General features: G+C 39.0%; 1 protein-coding gene across 8 annotated transcripts in view; it reads left to right on the plus strand.

Moving 5' to 3' along the window:
• Positions 1 to 13774: 13774 nt before the first annotated feature.
• The window catches only part of LOC146459270 (uncharacterized), a 58152-nt gene continuing 55124 nt past the window's right edge, over positions 13775 to 16802 (plus strand). For 2 of the 8 annotated variants that reach the window (XR_014858031.1, XR_014858032.1), the window contains exons 1-3: positions 13775 to 14033; positions 14434 to 14616; positions 15261 to 15376. The gene's annotated coding sequence lies outside the window, so the exon portion shown is untranslated. Of the gene's footprint in view, positions 14034 to 14433; positions 15377 to 16024; positions 16085 to 16802 lie in introns of those variants that run through there. The other 6 variants (XR_014858027.1, XR_014858028.1, XR_014858030.1 and 3 more) reach the window with 5 other exon arrangements.

Raw genomic sequence — 16802 nt, forward strand, 5'->3', positions numbered from 1 at the left:
CCTTAAACGTGAGAATCCTTAACCGCCGAACGTAAGAAAACTAACCCCTGAAGGTAAGAATTACTAGCCCCCAACCGTACGAAAACTAACCCCCAAACGTAGTAATTACTAACCCCCAAACGTAAGAAAACTAACCCTAAAACGTAAGAATCCTTAACCCCCAAACGTACGAAGACTAACCACCAAACGTAAAAAAAACTAATCCCCAAACGTGAGAATCCTTATCACACAAACGTAAGAAAACTAACCGCTAAACGTAAGAATTACTAGCCCCCAAACGTAAGTAAACCAACCCCCAAACTTTAGAATCCTTAACCCCCAAACGCAAGAAAACTAACCCCCAAACGTAACAATCCTTAACCCCTTAACGTTAAAAAACTAAACCCCCAAACGTAATAATTACTTACCCCCAAGCGTAGGAAAATTCACACCCAAACGTAAAAATCCTTAACCCCCAAACGTAAGAAAACTAACCGCCAAACGTAAGAATTACTTGCCCCCAAAGGCAAGAAAACTAATCTTCAAACGTAAGAATCCTTAAGCACCAAACGTAAGAACACTAACCCCTAAACGCAAGAATTACTAGACCCCAAACGTGAGAAAAAAAAACCCAAACGTAAGAATCCTTAACCCCCAAACGTAGGAAAACTAACCACCAAACGTAAGAATTAGTAGCCCCCAAACGTAAAAAACCTAACCCCCAAACGTAAGAAAACTAACCCCCAAACGTAAGAAAACTAATCTTCAAACGTAAGAAACCTTAACCGCAACACGTACGAAAACTTAAACCCCAAATGTAAGAATTACTAACCCCCAAAGGTAAGAAAACTAACACCCAAAAGTAAGAATCGTTAACCCCCAAACGTAAGAAAACTAACCGCCAAACGTAAGAATTACTAACCCCCAAACGTAAGAAAACTAACCCCCAAACGTAAGAAAACTAATCTTCAAACGTAAGAAACCTTAACCCCCAAACGTAAGAAAACGAACTCCAAAACGTAAGAAACCTTAACTCCAAAGCGTAAGAAAACTAATCCCAAAACGTAATAATTACTAACCCCCAAAACGTAAAAAAACTAACCCCTAAACGTAAGAATCCTTAACCCCCAAACGTAATAATTACTAATCCCCAGACGTAACAAAACTAACCCCTAAACGTAAGAATCCTTAACCCCCAAACGTAAGAAAACTAACTCCCAAAAGTAATAATTACTAATCCCCAGACGTACGAAAACTAACCCCCAAAACGTAAAAATCCTTAACCGCCAAACGTAAGAATTACTAACCCCCAAACGTAAGAAAACTATTCCCCAAACGTAAGAATCCTTAACCCCCAAACGTAGAAAAACTAACCCCCAAACGTAAGAATTACTAGCCCCCAAACGTAAGAAAACTAACCCCTAAACGTAAGAATCCTTAACCCCCAAACGTAAGAAAACTAACCACCAAACATAAGAATTACTAGCCCCTAAAGGTAACAAAAGTAACACCCAAACGTAAGATTCCTTAACCCCCAAGCGTAAGAAAACTAACCTCCAAACGTAAGAATCCTTAACCCCCAAACGTAAGAAAACTAACCTTCAAACGTAAGAAACCTTTACCCCACACGTACGAAAACTAACCCCCAAACGTAAGAATTACTAACCCCCAAACGTAAGAAAACTAACCCCCAAACGAAAGATATACTAGCCCCCAAACGTAAGTAAACTAACCCCCAAACTTTAGTATCCTTAACCCCCTAACGTAAGAAAACTAACCCCTAAACGTAATATTTACTAACCCCCAAACGTACGAGTCCTTAACCCCTGAACGTAAGAAAACTAACCCCTAAACGTAACAATTACTTACCCCCAAGCGTAAAAAAACTAACCCTCAAACGTAAAAATCCTTAATCCCCAAACGTAAGAAAACTAAACCCCGAACGTAAGAGTTCTTAACCCCAAAACAAAATAATTACTAACCCCCAAACGTAAGAAAACTAACCCTCAAAGGTAACAATCCTTAACCCTTATACGTAAGAAAACTAACCCCCAAACGTAAGAATTACTAACCCCAAACGTAAAAAAACTTACCCCCAAACGTAAGAATCCTTCACATCCAAACGTATGAAAACTAATCCCCAAACGTAATAATTACTAACCCCCAAACGTAAAAAAACTAACAGCTAAACGTAAGAATCCTTAACCCCCAAACGTAAGAAAACTAACCCCCAAACGTAATAATAACTAATCCCCAGACGTACGAAAACTAACCCTTAAACGTAAAAATCCTTAACCGCCAAACGTAAGAATTACTAGCCGCCAAAAGTAAGAAAACTATTCCCTAAACGTAAGAATCCTCAACCCCCAAACGTAAGAAAACTCACCCCCGAACGTAAGAATTCTTAATCCCCCCCCAAAAAAATTAGTAACCCTCAAACGTAAGAAAACTAACCCCCAAACGTAAGAATTACTAGCCCCTAAATGTAAGAAAACTTACCCCCCAAACGTAAAAATCTTTAACCCCCCCCAAAAATAATTACTAACCCTCAAACGTAAGAAAACTAACCCTTAAACGTAAGAATCCTTAATCCCTAAACGTAAGAAAACTAACCCCCAAACGTAAGAATTACTAGCCCCTAAATGTAAGAAAACTTACCCCCCAAACGTAGAAAAACTAACCCCCAAACGTAGGAATTACTAACCCTCAAACGTAAGAAAACTAACCCTGATAAAAAAGAATCCTTAACCCCCAAACGTAAAAAAACTAATCCCCAAACGTGAGAATCCTTATACCACAAACATACGAAAAGTAACCCCCAAACGTAATAATTACTAACCCACGAACGTAAGAAAACTAACACCCAAACGTAAGAATCGTTAACCCCTCAAACGTAAGAAAACTAACCGCCAAACGTAACTAAACTAACCCCCAAACTTTAGAATCTTTAACCCCCTAACGTAAGAAAACTAACCCCTAAACTTAATATTTACTATATAAACCCCCAAACTTTACAATCCTTAACCCCTGAACGTAAGAAAACTAACCCCTAAACGTAATAATTACTTACCCCCAAGCGTAGGAAAATTACTAACCCCCCAACGCAAGAAAACTAACCCTCAAACGTAAGAATCCATAACCTTTGAACGTAAGAAAACTAACCCCAAAACGTAATAATTATTAACCCCCAACAAAAGAATCCTTAACCCCCAAACATAAGAAAACTAATCCCCAAACGTAATAATTATAATTACTAACCCCCAAACGTAATAAAACTAACAGCTAAACGTAAGAATCCTTAACCCCCAAACGTAACAATTACTAATCCCCAGACGTACCAAAACTAACCCCCAGACGTAAAAATCCTTAACCGCCAAACGTACGAAAACTAACCGCCAAACGCAAGAATTACTAGCCCCCAAACTTAAGAAAACTATTCCCCAAACGTAAGAATCCTCAACCCCCAAACGCAAGAAAACTAACCCCCGAATGTAAGAATCCTTAACCCCCCCAAAAAATAATTACTAACCCTCAAACGTAAGAAACCTAACCCTCAAACGTAAGAATCCTTAACCCTTAAACGTAAGAAAACTAACCCCAAACGGAAGAATTACTAGCCCCTAAATGTAAGAAAACTTACCCCCCAAACGTAAGAATCCTTAACCCCCAAACTTAGAAAAACTAACCCCCAAACGAAGGAATTACTAACCCCCAAACGTAAGAAAACTAATCCCCAAACGTGAGAATCCTTATCCCACAAACGTAAGAAAACTAACCGCTAAACGTAAGAATTACTAGCCCACAAACGTAAGTAAACTAACTCCCAAAACTTAAGAATTCCTAACCCCCAAACGTAAGAAAACTAACCACCAAACGTAAGAAAACTAATCCCCAAACGTGAGAATCCTTATCCCACAAACGTAAGAAAACTAACCGCTAAACGTAAGAATTACTAGCCCACAAACGTAAGTAAACTAACTCCCAAAACTTAAGAATTCCTAACCCCCAAACGTAAGAAAACTAACCACCAAACGTAAGAAAACTAATCCCCAAACGTGAGAATCCTTATCCCACAAACGTAAGAAAACTAACCGCTAAACGTAAGAATTACTAGCCCACAAACGTAAGTAAACTAACTCCCAAAACTTAAGAATTCCTAACCCCCAAACGTAAGAAAACTAACCCCCAAACGTAATATTTACTAACCCCCAAACGTAAGAATCCTTAACCCCTGAACATAAGAAAACTAACCCCCAAACGTAATAATTACTTACCCCCAAGCGTAGGAAAACTAACACCCAAACGTAAAAATCCTTAAACCCTAAACGTAAGAAAACTAACCGCCAAACGTAAGAATTACTAGCCTCCAAAGGTAAGAAAACTAATTTTCAACCGTAAGAATCCTGAAGCACCAAACGTAAGAAAACTAACCCCTAAACACAAGAATTACTAACCCCCAAACGTAGGAAAACTAACCCCCAAACGTAAGAATCCTTAACCCCCAAACGTAAGAAAACTAACCACCAAACGTAAGAATTATTAGCCTCTAAAGGTAAGAAAACTAACACCCAAACGTAAGATTCCTTAACCCCAAAACGTAAGAAAACTAACCCCCAAACGTAACAAAACTAACCCCCAAACGTAAGAAAACTAACCGCCAAACGTAAGAATTACTAGCCCCCAAACGTAAGTAAACTAACCCCCAAACGTAAGAAAACTAACCCCTAAACGTAATATTTACTAACCCCCAAACGTAAGAATCCTTAACCCTTGAACGTAAGAAAACTAACCCATAAAACGTAATAATTACTTACCCCCAAGCGTAGGAAAACTAACCCCCAAACGTAAAAATCCTTAACCCTTAAACGTAGGGAAACTAACCCCCAAACGTAAGAATTACTAGCCCCTAAATGTAAGAAAACTTAACCCACAAACGTAAGAATCCTTAACCCCCAAACGTAGAAAAACTAACCCCTAAACGTAAGAAAACTAACCCCGAAACGTAAGAATCCTTAACCCCCAAAAGTAAGAAAACTAATCCCCAAACGTAAGAATCCTTATCCCACAAAGGTAAGAAAACTAACCGCCAAACGTAAGTATTATTAGCCCCCAAACGTAAGTAAACTGACCCCCAAACTTTAAAATCCTTAACCCCCGAACGTAAGAAAACTAACCGCCAAACGTAAGAATTACTAGCCCCTATAGGTAAGAAAACTAACACTGAAACGTAAGACTCCTTAACCACCAAACGTAAAAAAACTAACCCGCAAACGTAAGAATAACTAACCCCCAAAACTAAGAAAACTAACCCCCAAACGTAAGAAAACTAATCCCCAAACGTAAGAATCCTTATCCGACAAAGGTAAGAAAACTAACCACAAAAGGTAAGTATTATTAGCCCCCAAACGTAAGTAAACTGACCCTTAAACTTTAAAATCGTTAACCCCCAAACGTAAAAATTACTAACCCCCAAACGTTAGAATCCTTAACCACCAAACGTAAAAAAAATGACCCCCAAACGTAAGAATTACTAACCCCCAAACGTAAGAATCGTTAACCCCCAAACGTAAGAAAACTACCCCCAGACGTAAAAATAACTAATCCTCAGACGTAAGACAACTAACCCTTAAACGTAAGAATCCTTAACTGCCGAACGTAAGAAAACTAACCCCTAAAGGTAAAAATTACTAACCCCCAAACGAAAGAAAACTAACCCCCAAACGTAAGAATCGTTAACCCCCAAACTTAAGAAAACCAACCTCCAAACGTAAGAATAACTAACCCCCTAACGTAAGAATAACTAGCCTCCAAAGGTAAGAAAACTAACCCCCAAACGTAATAATTACTAACCCCCAAACGGAAGAATTACTAACCCCCAAAAGTAATAAAACTAACCTCCAAACGTAAGATAACTTAACTCCCAAACGTAGGAAAACTAAACCTAAAGGTAATAATTACTAACCCCCAAACGTAAGAAAACTAACCCCTAAACGTAAGAATCCTTACCCCCCAAACGTAAGAAAACTAACCCCTAAACGTAAGAATCCTTAACCCCCAAACGTAAGAAAACTAACCCCCAAACGTAAAAATAACTCACCCCCAAACGTAAGAAAACTAACCACCAAACGTAAGAATCCTTAACCCCCAAACGTAAAAAAACTAACCCCAAACGTAAGAAAACTAACCCCCAATCGTAAGAATCCTTAACCCCTAAACGTAAGAAAACTAACCCCCAAACGTAAGAATCCTCAACCCTAAAAGGTAGGAAAACTAACCCTTAAAAGTAAGAATTACTAACCCCCAAACGTAATGAAACGAACCCCTCAAACGTAAGAATCCTAAACCCTCAAACGTAAGAATTACTAGCCCCCACATCGCGCAGAATGCCTGGACATCATGAATAATTCATAGCCGCTGAAGCGGCAAATTCGAATGCGATCGCGCTTCGAAGAGCAGTAAATAAGAGAAGAATGGGCCGAAACTAGGCAACTAGGCTTCACAAAATTCACTTTCCCGAGTCTCAGAAATGATAATCTCAAGGTTCACGCACGGCTTCTTGAAAATCAAGGATTAGTCTACAATTTGCACTAAAAAAGAATGAAATTGAGAAAGTAGAAGTTTTATGTTTTTCCACTTGAATATACAGTAAATTTTGCAAATTTTCGTATAGACAGTCATTTTGGAGAGTTATTTTGGGAAAACTAACATACCTACTAGACTTTCACGCACGGCAAATGGCAGACGAGTCTTTCCTTGAAAAGAATCCGTTTTAATTTCGAAAATTGGTCACGAAGAACCTTTATGTTTTTCAGTTTGAAAATTGTTGGTCGTAGTTTTATTTGAAAATGGCGCGTTCAGAGCTGGCAAGCTATTGTTTTCAGCCCAGACATGAATAACAATACATGCCAAATGAAACAATGCCTATTGTTGAAAACCACTCTGCATGAAAAAATATCTTAACTACCCCGAATTTTAAAATTGCCATATGCAATAGCTGTTTAACTCACGATCTACGGTCAAAACAAAGATGACGGCGTGCGCGACCAATAAATACAATAGTGATCGGGAGCTCTTTTCAGAGCTCTTCGAAAACCCGCTCCGTCCGTTGATACTTCACATCGTGCCGCCATACGTTAATATTATAAACTCTACTTACGATTTTCAACTGAACGGAGAAGGTATATGGAAATCATTGTGGAGGGACGTTTGCGAGAAACCGGCCAATTTGTTTGACCATCCTTTCCTTCGCCTACAAATTAGAGGAATGTGGTCGCGAGCGCGAATGTTCCGGTTAAAGCTTCTCTTTTTTCACAACAAAGAAAAGGCACGCTTGCGCGAGTTTTTTCGAGCATAAGCTACTCAAGGTTCAGGCGCGACAAGTATATGTTCGAATGCCTGCGAAGGCGCCACATTTGTTGCCGTGGGTTTGGCTGAAGAAAGGACTTGCCCTTTTCACAATTAGTATAAAGCAGGCCAAACGGCCTTTCAAAAAATTCGATCTGTTATACTATTGAACGTTAATACACTTGCTGCCGGTGCGCACTTATTCAGCCATACTGCAAAGGTGCGATATTAAGAAACAATAGAATGAACAATAGCTTATGTGGCCATTGTCTTTAAACTCCGACCTGACAAGTTAATGAGCTAAGCGGTATTCCCTGCGGAGCACGGCGCGCGTAGATTTGGACCAATGACAGTCACTCAGTTTACGCTTCACCGCTAATATTACAGATCTATAACTTTTGCCGTACAGTAAGTAAATGTCCCCAAAACAATAGGCATTCTGCGCGATGATCGTAAGAAAACTAACCCCTAAACGTAAGAATCCTTAATCTGCAAACGTAAAAAAATTAATTATCAAATGTAAGAATTACTAACTCCCAAACGTAAGAATCCTTAACATCCAAAAGTAAGAAAACTAACCCCCAAACATAAGAATCGTTAACCCCCAAACGTAGGAAAACTAACCCCAAAATGAAAGAATTACTAACCCCCAAACGTAATAAAAGAAACCCCCAAACGTAACAATCCTTAACGCCTAAACGTAAGAAAACTAACCCCCAAACGTAAGAATCCTTAACCCCAAAACGCAAGAAAACTAACCCCAAAACTTAAGAATCCTTAACCCCCAAACGTAAAAAAACTAACCGCCAAGCGTAAGAATTACTAGCCCCTAAACGTAAGAAAACTAACTCCAAAACGTAAGAATCCTTAACCCCCAAACGTAAGAAAACTAACCGCCAAACGTAAAAATTAATAACCCCCAACGGTAAGAAAACTAACTCCTAAACGTAAGAATCCTAAACCAAAAACGTAACAAAACTAATCCCCAAATGTAATAATTGCTAACCCCCAGACGTAAGCAAACTAAGCCTTAAACGTAATCTGAATCCTTAATCCCCAAACGTAAGAAAACTAACCCACAAACGTAGGAATCTATATCCCCCAGACGTAAGAATTACTAGCCCCAAAACGTTAGAAAACTAAGTCCCAAACGTAAGAAAACTAACCTCCAAACGTAAGAATTACTAACCCCCAGACGTAAGAATCCTTAACCCCCAAACGTAATAAAACTAACCCCCAAACGTAATCACTGCTAACCCCCAAAGGTAAGAAAACTAACCCCCAAACGTGAGAATCCCTAACCCCCAAACGTAAAAAAACAAACCGAAAAGAATTACTAGCCATCAAACGTAAGAAAACTAATCCTTAAACGTAAGAATCCTTAACCCTTAAACGTAAGAAAACTATCCCCCAAACTTAAGAATTACTAACCCCCTAACGTAAGAATCCTTAACCCCCTAACGTAAGAAAACTAACCCCCAAACGTAATAATTACTAACCCCTAAACAGAAGAAAACTAACCGCCAAAAGTAAGAATCCTTAACGCTTAAACGTCAGAAAACTAACCTCCAAACGTAAGAATTACTAGCCCCAAAACGTAAGAAACCTAACCCCCCAACGTAACAATCCTTAACCCCCAAACGTAAGAAAACTAACCCCTAAACGTAAGAATCCTTAGCCCCCAAACGTAACAAAACAAACCCCAAAGGTAAGAAATACTAACCCCCACACGTAAGAAGACTAACCCCCAAACGTAAGAATCGTTAACCCCTAAACGTAAGAAAACTAACCCCCAAACGTAATAATTACTAACTCCCAGACGTAAGAAAACTAACCCCCAAACGTAAGAAAACTAACCGCCAAACGTGAAAATCCTTAACCCCAAAACCAAGGGAAATTAACCCCCAAACGTAAGAAATACTAATGCCCAACAGTAAAAAAAAAAAAACAACTAAACGTAAGTATTCTTAACAACCAAACGTAAGAAAACTAACCCTTAAACGTATGAATCCTTAGCCCCCAAACATAAAAAAATAACCCCCAAACGTATCAACCCTTAACCCACAAACGTAAGAAAACTAACCGCCAAACGTGAGAATCCTTAACCCCAAAACCAAAGGAAATTAACCCCCAAACGTAAGAAATACTAATGCCCAAAAGTAAAAAAAAAACAAACAAACTAAACGTAAGTATTTATAAACACCAAACGTAAGAAAACTAACCCCTAAACGTATGAATCCTTAGCCCCCAAACATAAAAAAACTAACCCCCAAAGGTAAGTATTACTATTCCTCAAAAGTAAGAAGACTAACCCCCAAACGTAAGTATAGTTAACCGCCAAACGTAAGAAAATTAACTTCTGAACGTAAGAATCCTTAACCCCTCAACATAAAAAAACTAAACCCAAAACGTAGGAAAATTAACCCCCAAACGCAAGAATTACAAACCCTTAAACGTAAGAAAACTAACCTCCAAACGTAAAAATCCTTAACCTCAAAACGTAAGAAAGCTAACCCCTAAACGTAAGAATCCTTAGCTCCCGAATCTAAGAAAACTAACCCCCAAACGTAAAAAGTACTAACCCTTAAACGTAACAAAACCAACCATCAAACGTAAGAATCCTTATCCCCTAAACGTAAGAATCCTTAACTTTAACCTTAAGAAAACTAACCGCCAAACGTAAGAATCCTTAACGCTCAAACGTCAGAGAACTAACCACCAAACGTAAGAATTACTAGCCCCCAAACGTAAGAAACCTAACCCCCCAACGTAAGAATCCTTAACCCCCAAACGTAAGAAAACTAACCCCTAAACGTAAGAATCTTTAACCCCCAAACGTAAGAAAATCAACCCCCAAAGTTAAGAAATACTTACCCCCACACGTAAGAAAACTAAACCCCAAACGTAACTAAATTAACCTCCAAACGTAAGAATTACTAACCCCCAAACGTAAGAATTTTTAACCCCCAAACTTAAGAAAACTAGCCCCCAAACATAAGAATCCTTAACCCCCAATCGTAAGAAAACGAACCCCTCAAACGGAAAAATCAATAACCCTCAAACTGAAGAAAAGTTACCCCCAAAGGTAAGAATCTTTAACTCTTAAAAGTAAAAAAACTAATCCCCAAACGTAACTAAACTAACCGCCAAACGTAAGAATTACTACCCTCTAAACGTAAGAATAATTAACCCACAAACATAAGAAAACAAACTTCCAAACGTAAGAATTGCTAACCCCCAAACATAAGAATTGCTAACTTTTAAAAGTAAGAAATATAACCCCCGAACATAAGAAAACTAACCCCCAAAAGTAAGAATTACAAACCCCCAAATGTAATAAACTAACCACCAAACGTAAGACTCCTTAAACTTTAAAGGCAAGAAAACTAACCGCCAATTGAAAGATTTTTTAACCTCCAAACGTAAGAAAACTACCCCTCAACGTAAAAATGCTTAATCCCCAAACGTAAGAAAACTAACCCCCAAACGTAAGAATTACTAGCCCCCACACGTAACAAAAATATCCCCCAAACGTGAGAATCCTTAACCCCCAATCGTTAAAATCCTAACCTCCAAACATTAGAATCCTTAACCCCCAAACGTAAAAAAAATAACCCCCAAACGTAAGAGTTACTAGTCCACAAAAGTAAAAAAACTAAGCCCTAAACGTAAAAATCCTTAACCCCCAAACGTAAGAACTACTAACCCTTAAACGTAAGAAAACTAACCCCCAAACGTAAGAAAACTAATCCCCCAACGTAAGAATTCATAACGCCCAAATGTAAGAATCTGTAACCCCCAAACGTAAGAAAACTAACCCTTAAACATAAGAATCCGTAACCCCCAAACGTAAGAAAACTAATCCTTAAACGTAAGAATTGTTAAACCTTCAAACTGAAGAAAACTTACCCCCAAAGGTTAGAATCTTTAACTCCTTTAAAGTAAGAAAACTAATCCCCAAACGTAACAAAACTAACCCACAAACGTAAGAATTACTGATCCCCAAACGTAAGAATCCTTAAACCCCAGCGTAAGAAAACTAACCCCCAAACGTAAGAAATTACTAACTTCCAAACGTTGGAATCCTTAACCCCTAAACGTAAGAAAATTGACCTCCAAACTAACCTTCAAACGAAAGAATCCTTACCCCCCAAACGTAAGAAAACTAACCCTCAAACGTAAGAATTACTCAGTCCTAAACATAAGAATTATGAACTTTAAAACGTAAGAAAGTTAACCCCCAAACGTAAGAATTATTAACCCCCAAACTTAAGAAAACTAACCCCCAAAAGAAAGAATTACTAACCCCCAAAACGTAAGAAATCTAATCCCCGAACGTAAGATTTACAAACCCCCAAACGTAAGGAAACTAACCCTTAAACGTAAGAAATCTAACCCCGAAAGGTAAGAATTACTAACCCTTAAACGTAAGAATTACTAACCTTTAAAGGTAAAGAAGCTAACCCCCAAACGTAAGAAAACTAAGCCCTAAGCCTAACAATTACTAACCCTCAAACGTTAGAAAACTAACCCACAAACGTCAAAATTACTAAACCCCAAACGTAAGAAATCTAAACCCTAAACGTAAGAATTACTAACTTCCGAACGTAACAAAACTAACCTTAGACGTGAAAATCCCCAACCACTAAAGGTAAGAAAATTAACCCACAGACGTAAGAATTACTAACCTTCAAACGTTAGAAAACTAACCCCTAAACGTAAAAGTTTGTAGCTCCCAAACGTAACAAATCTAATCCCCGAACGTGAGAATTTGTAACCCCCAAACGTAGGAAATCTAACTTGGTGGTTATAAATCCTTACGTTCGGGGGTTATAATTAATTACTTTCGGGAGTTGTAAAATCTTACGTTTGGGGGTTATCAAACCTTACGTTCGGGGGTTGTATACCCTTACGTTTGGGGGTTGTATTTCTTACATTCAGGGGTTATAATTCCTCACGTTGGGGCTTGTAGTACTTATGTTTGGGGTTGCAACTTCTTACGTTTGGGAGTTATAAATCCTTACGTTTGGAGGTTATATTTTTTTTACGTTTGGGAGTCACAAATCCTTACATTGGGGGGGGGTTGTATTTCTTACTTTTTGGGGTTATAAAACATTACGTTCGGACGTTGTATTTCTTACGTTTGGGGGCTATAAATCCTTTTTTTCGGGCGTTGTATTTTTTACGTTTGGGGGTTATAAATCCTTACTGTCGGGGGTTATATTTCTTATGTTTGGGGTAATAAATCCTTTCGTTCGGAAGTTGTATTTCTTACGTTCGTGGATTATAAATCCTTAAGGTTGGGTGGTTTGTGGGTGATAAATCCTTACCTTTGGGGGTTATAAACCCTTACGTTGGGGGGTTGTATTTCTTACGTTTGGGGGTTATAAATCCTTACCTTTGGGGTCATATTTCTTACGTTTGAGGGTAATAAATCCTTTTGTTCGGAAGTTGTATTTCTTACGTTAGGGGGTTTTAAATCCTTACGTTCGGGGGTTGTATTTCTTACGTTCGTGGATTATAAATCCTTACGTTTGGGGGTTGTATTTCTAACGTTCAGGGGTTGTAAATCTTTACTTTTGGGGGTTATAAATCCTTACGTTCGGGAGTTGTATTTCTTACGTTCTGGGGTTATAAATCCTTACGCTCGGGGGTTGTATTTTTTACATTCGATGGTTGTAAATCCTTACGTTTGGGGGTTATAAATCCTTAAGTTTCTGGGGTTATAAAACGTTACGTTTGATGGTAGTATCTCTTACGTTCGGTTATTGTAAATCCTTACGTTCTTGGGATGTATTTCTTACGTTCGGGGGTTGTATTTTGTTACGTTTGGGGGTTATAAATCCTTACCTTCGGGGTTTTTAAATCCTTACGTTTGTGGGTTATAAATCCTTACGTTCGAGGTTGTATTTCTTACGTTTGGGAGTTATAAATCCTTACTTTCGGGGGTTCTAAATCCTTACATTTGGGGGTTATAAATCCTTACGTTCGGGGGTTGTATTTCTTACGTTTGGGGCTTATAAATTGTTACGTTCGGGGGTTATATGGACGGGCAAATGAAGTGAAGATTTTGGTGGGTCGCCATTTCAATCACGAATGTTGCCTTTCGAAAAAGCATCCCAAAATTCTTGGTTGGGACACATTTTTGTAAGAAATTGGCGACCATACCAGAAATTCACGTTTTTGGCGGGACTACCGGTTGCACAAAACCTATCCCAAAGTAGGTTTTCTTGCATGCTGATTCCATTTTAAATGGATTTACTTGACTCTGACGAAGGCATAGTCAAATACTCACCCCTGTATGGACGGGGAAGCAAAGTGACGATTTTGGTAGGTCGCTATTTTCAATCACGAATTTTGCCGTTTGAAAGAGCGTCCCAAAAAACTTGGTTTGGACACATTTTTGTTAGAATTTGGCGACCTAACCAAAAGTGCAATTTTTTGGCGGGACTATCCTACCCCCCTCAAAGGACGTTCTATGACTCTGGTCCCACGAGATATAGAGGCACAAAGCCTATCCTAAAGTAGGTTTTCTTGCATGTTGATTCCATTTTCAATGTTTTTACCTTGACTCTGACGAAGGCAAAGTCAAATACTCATCCCTATATGGACGGGAAAGCAAAGTGACGATTTTTGTAGGGCGGCATTTTCAATCACGAATTTTGCCGTTCGAAAGAGTGTCCAAAAAAACTTGGTTGGGACTCATTTTTGTTCGAAATTGGCGACCTAACGAAAAGTTCTCTTTTTCGGCAGACCTGCCCTACCCCCTTCAGGGGCAGTTTCATGAAATTGGTCCGATGGGAGGCACAAAAACAATCCGAAAGTAGGTTTTGTTGCATGCTTGTTCCCTTTTCAATGTTTTTACTTTACACTGACGAAGAAAAAGTCAAATACTGACCCCTAGTTTTGATCCCTTCGATGGCTTAGCAGAAGATATAGCGAACGAGAGAAAAAATATGACAGCAGAAAAGATAGATAAATCGCCACGTGACACGTGGGACACGAAAATATTCGCAAACAAGGCAGTGTGCGATAAATCGACGCGTAAACATAAAATCTGCTTCCCCGATCGTGATTTGCTGCTGCTTCACACGTAAGACAAAACACTAGGTGAACAACTGCGAGAGACTGGAAACAACATACTTTAATCCCATGAGGCATTTTGAGCAAAAAAATCAACATGGCCGACCAAGTGAAGGCGAAAATCGCTCTCTGTGGTAGAAAATTTGTCCTCCATAAACACAGCTTCCACTCGAAAAAGAGGAGCGTATTCATCAAGGAAAGACAAAAGAAGTAATTGTCGAGATAGCCTAGCCCTCGATGGGAAAAATACCAAGTATCGTAGAGTGCATATCGTAGCGAATCTGGAGTAAGCGAAAGGAACGTCAAACGTGGCCCTAATCAAGGAAAAGGAAGAGAACTGATCGCAGAACAGCAAGAAACTAGTGAATACTGTGAATTATGAGACATAAGACGCTTTCATAACCTTCATGCAACAAGATGTGGAACGATCGAGGAAGATCAGAACGAATGCAACACGTCAGACTTTTGCGTACGTGACAAGAATACTGATACAGCTGACTCGATCAAAACAATACAGTAAGCGAGAGCGACGTTGATTATGATTCCGACTTTTGAAATGACTCTGATTTGGATGGATATTGCAGAGACAGTCGCAACTAGCCGCTTGGAGCCGTTTCACCTCCGTTGTATCAGCTTCCTCCATCTCGTTCACCATACGTATACACTGCTCCGATTGCTAAGCTTAATAAGACTGAACATTTGACGATGGATAATTTTTATATGCTATGCTCTTAAACACTGCTTAACTTATCAAGCTTTTCAAGATCTCCTCCGTTTGATTTCACTGCACTGTCCTCAGCCTTATTTTTGCGAGCTTTCTGTTTTGAAGGTGAAAGCCTTATTTGTTTCCATAGAGGACAAGATCGTTTACGAACCATGACTAAGTCTGTGAGAGCTGTTTTCCGTTATTTCGGGAATCTGAAGTGGTGTGTCAGAATTGCATCAAAGAGGAAAACGGAGGAAAGACAAGGTATTCACAATTTATAGTCATGGCTATTCATTTTGATTTAGGGAGATTATCGTTTGTAAACAGTGTGATCCCAGTGATTGAATATACCATTATACAAACTTTGTTTATACCAGGTCTTTATGACTGCTATTTTATATTTTTACTGTTGCTTATGATAATTATCTACATTTTTTGCTAGTTTGAGACCAAGATTCCACTATGGGCTATTGCCCTTCTGCCATAAACTACGATGCTGGTCAAAACAATTGAGACATGTTCTGATTGTACTAATAAGTTGAATTTTATGACAATATAGCCCCACCTCCTAATCACTCACCGTAATCAACATTGTGGTCCTCTGAAAAGTGTTGTGCAAGGTTTAATGGAACCTATAGCAAAATAGCAATTGCATGAACTGATGCCACCATCCTTTGCTAACTTAGTTAGCACTTGCAGTTTATTGTTTATCATGTGGCATCCTTAGCTTGGAGACCCAGGGCCAGTCAGTCGGGTTGCGGGTGAAATGGCACGACAAAAGTTTTCAAGAACGGGTGTTCTCTACACCTTTCATTGCACCATTTCGTCTGCCCTGACTGATTGGCCCTGTGTCTCTGATGATGACCATGTGGTGTATTGTCAACCAAACAGAATGTCTGTTTTCTTATCAAGGTTGAGGTATCAGGGCTCCAGGGAGGACCAAAAGTTGAAAAGGAGAAAGTGTTTCTTCATGTCAGTCCCTATTGAAGACCAACTCAAAACTATTATTTTTTTAAAGTATCACTGTTAAGTAAATTTTGTATTTGCAACCAACTAACATCACCCACAGTTCTAAATTCTGTCAGGTTAAAATATTCCAATAATTTAGTTGTCCAATATAAATGACACTTATCCACACTACCTGTAAGTATCTCTTAGTGTCATTGTCTTTTGTGGATTGGGAGGTGTTTGTATTGGTTTATTACAATTAGTATCTAGGTAGAGGTATGTCTTTACTGTTTCTACATCTATAATGCAGGTTTCCATTCTTGCCTTGTAACAAATACCGACAGGGAAGTGCAACCCTTGGCTGCACTTTACCCCAAAGTAAGGCTTAGCCCTTGGAGCCAGGTCTGGAAAAATATCCATTCCAGGGTGTTGATCCTCGGTCCTCCCTGATCTGTACTCCACTCAGGATTGCCCCCCTCCTGATTCGGGACTCACCCTACTGGAGACTGATCAGGACCTCTGATCTGTCCATTCCAAGGTGGCTACCCCAGGTACCACCTGATCTTCTCTCCTGCCAGGAGAGCTCCACACTTGGTTTCCCTTATCCTTACATTAGAGTACTTCCCTGTCACCCATATTTTGTCCATTACTTCTGTATTATGTTCTTTATGTTGAAATAGCTGCTAAGAGCTCACAATAGTTATTCTGGAGTTCATTAACAATTAAGCAAATTCTGGTATCT

Source organism: Pavona decussata, unplaced genomic scaffold, assembly GCF_977016875.1.
Source record: "Pavona decussata unplaced genomic scaffold, jaPavDecu1.1 SCAFFOLD_223, whole genome shotgun sequence".
NCBI classification, from domain to species: domain Eukaryota; kingdom Metazoa; phylum Cnidaria; class Anthozoa; order Scleractinia; family Agariciidae; genus Pavona; species Pavona decussata.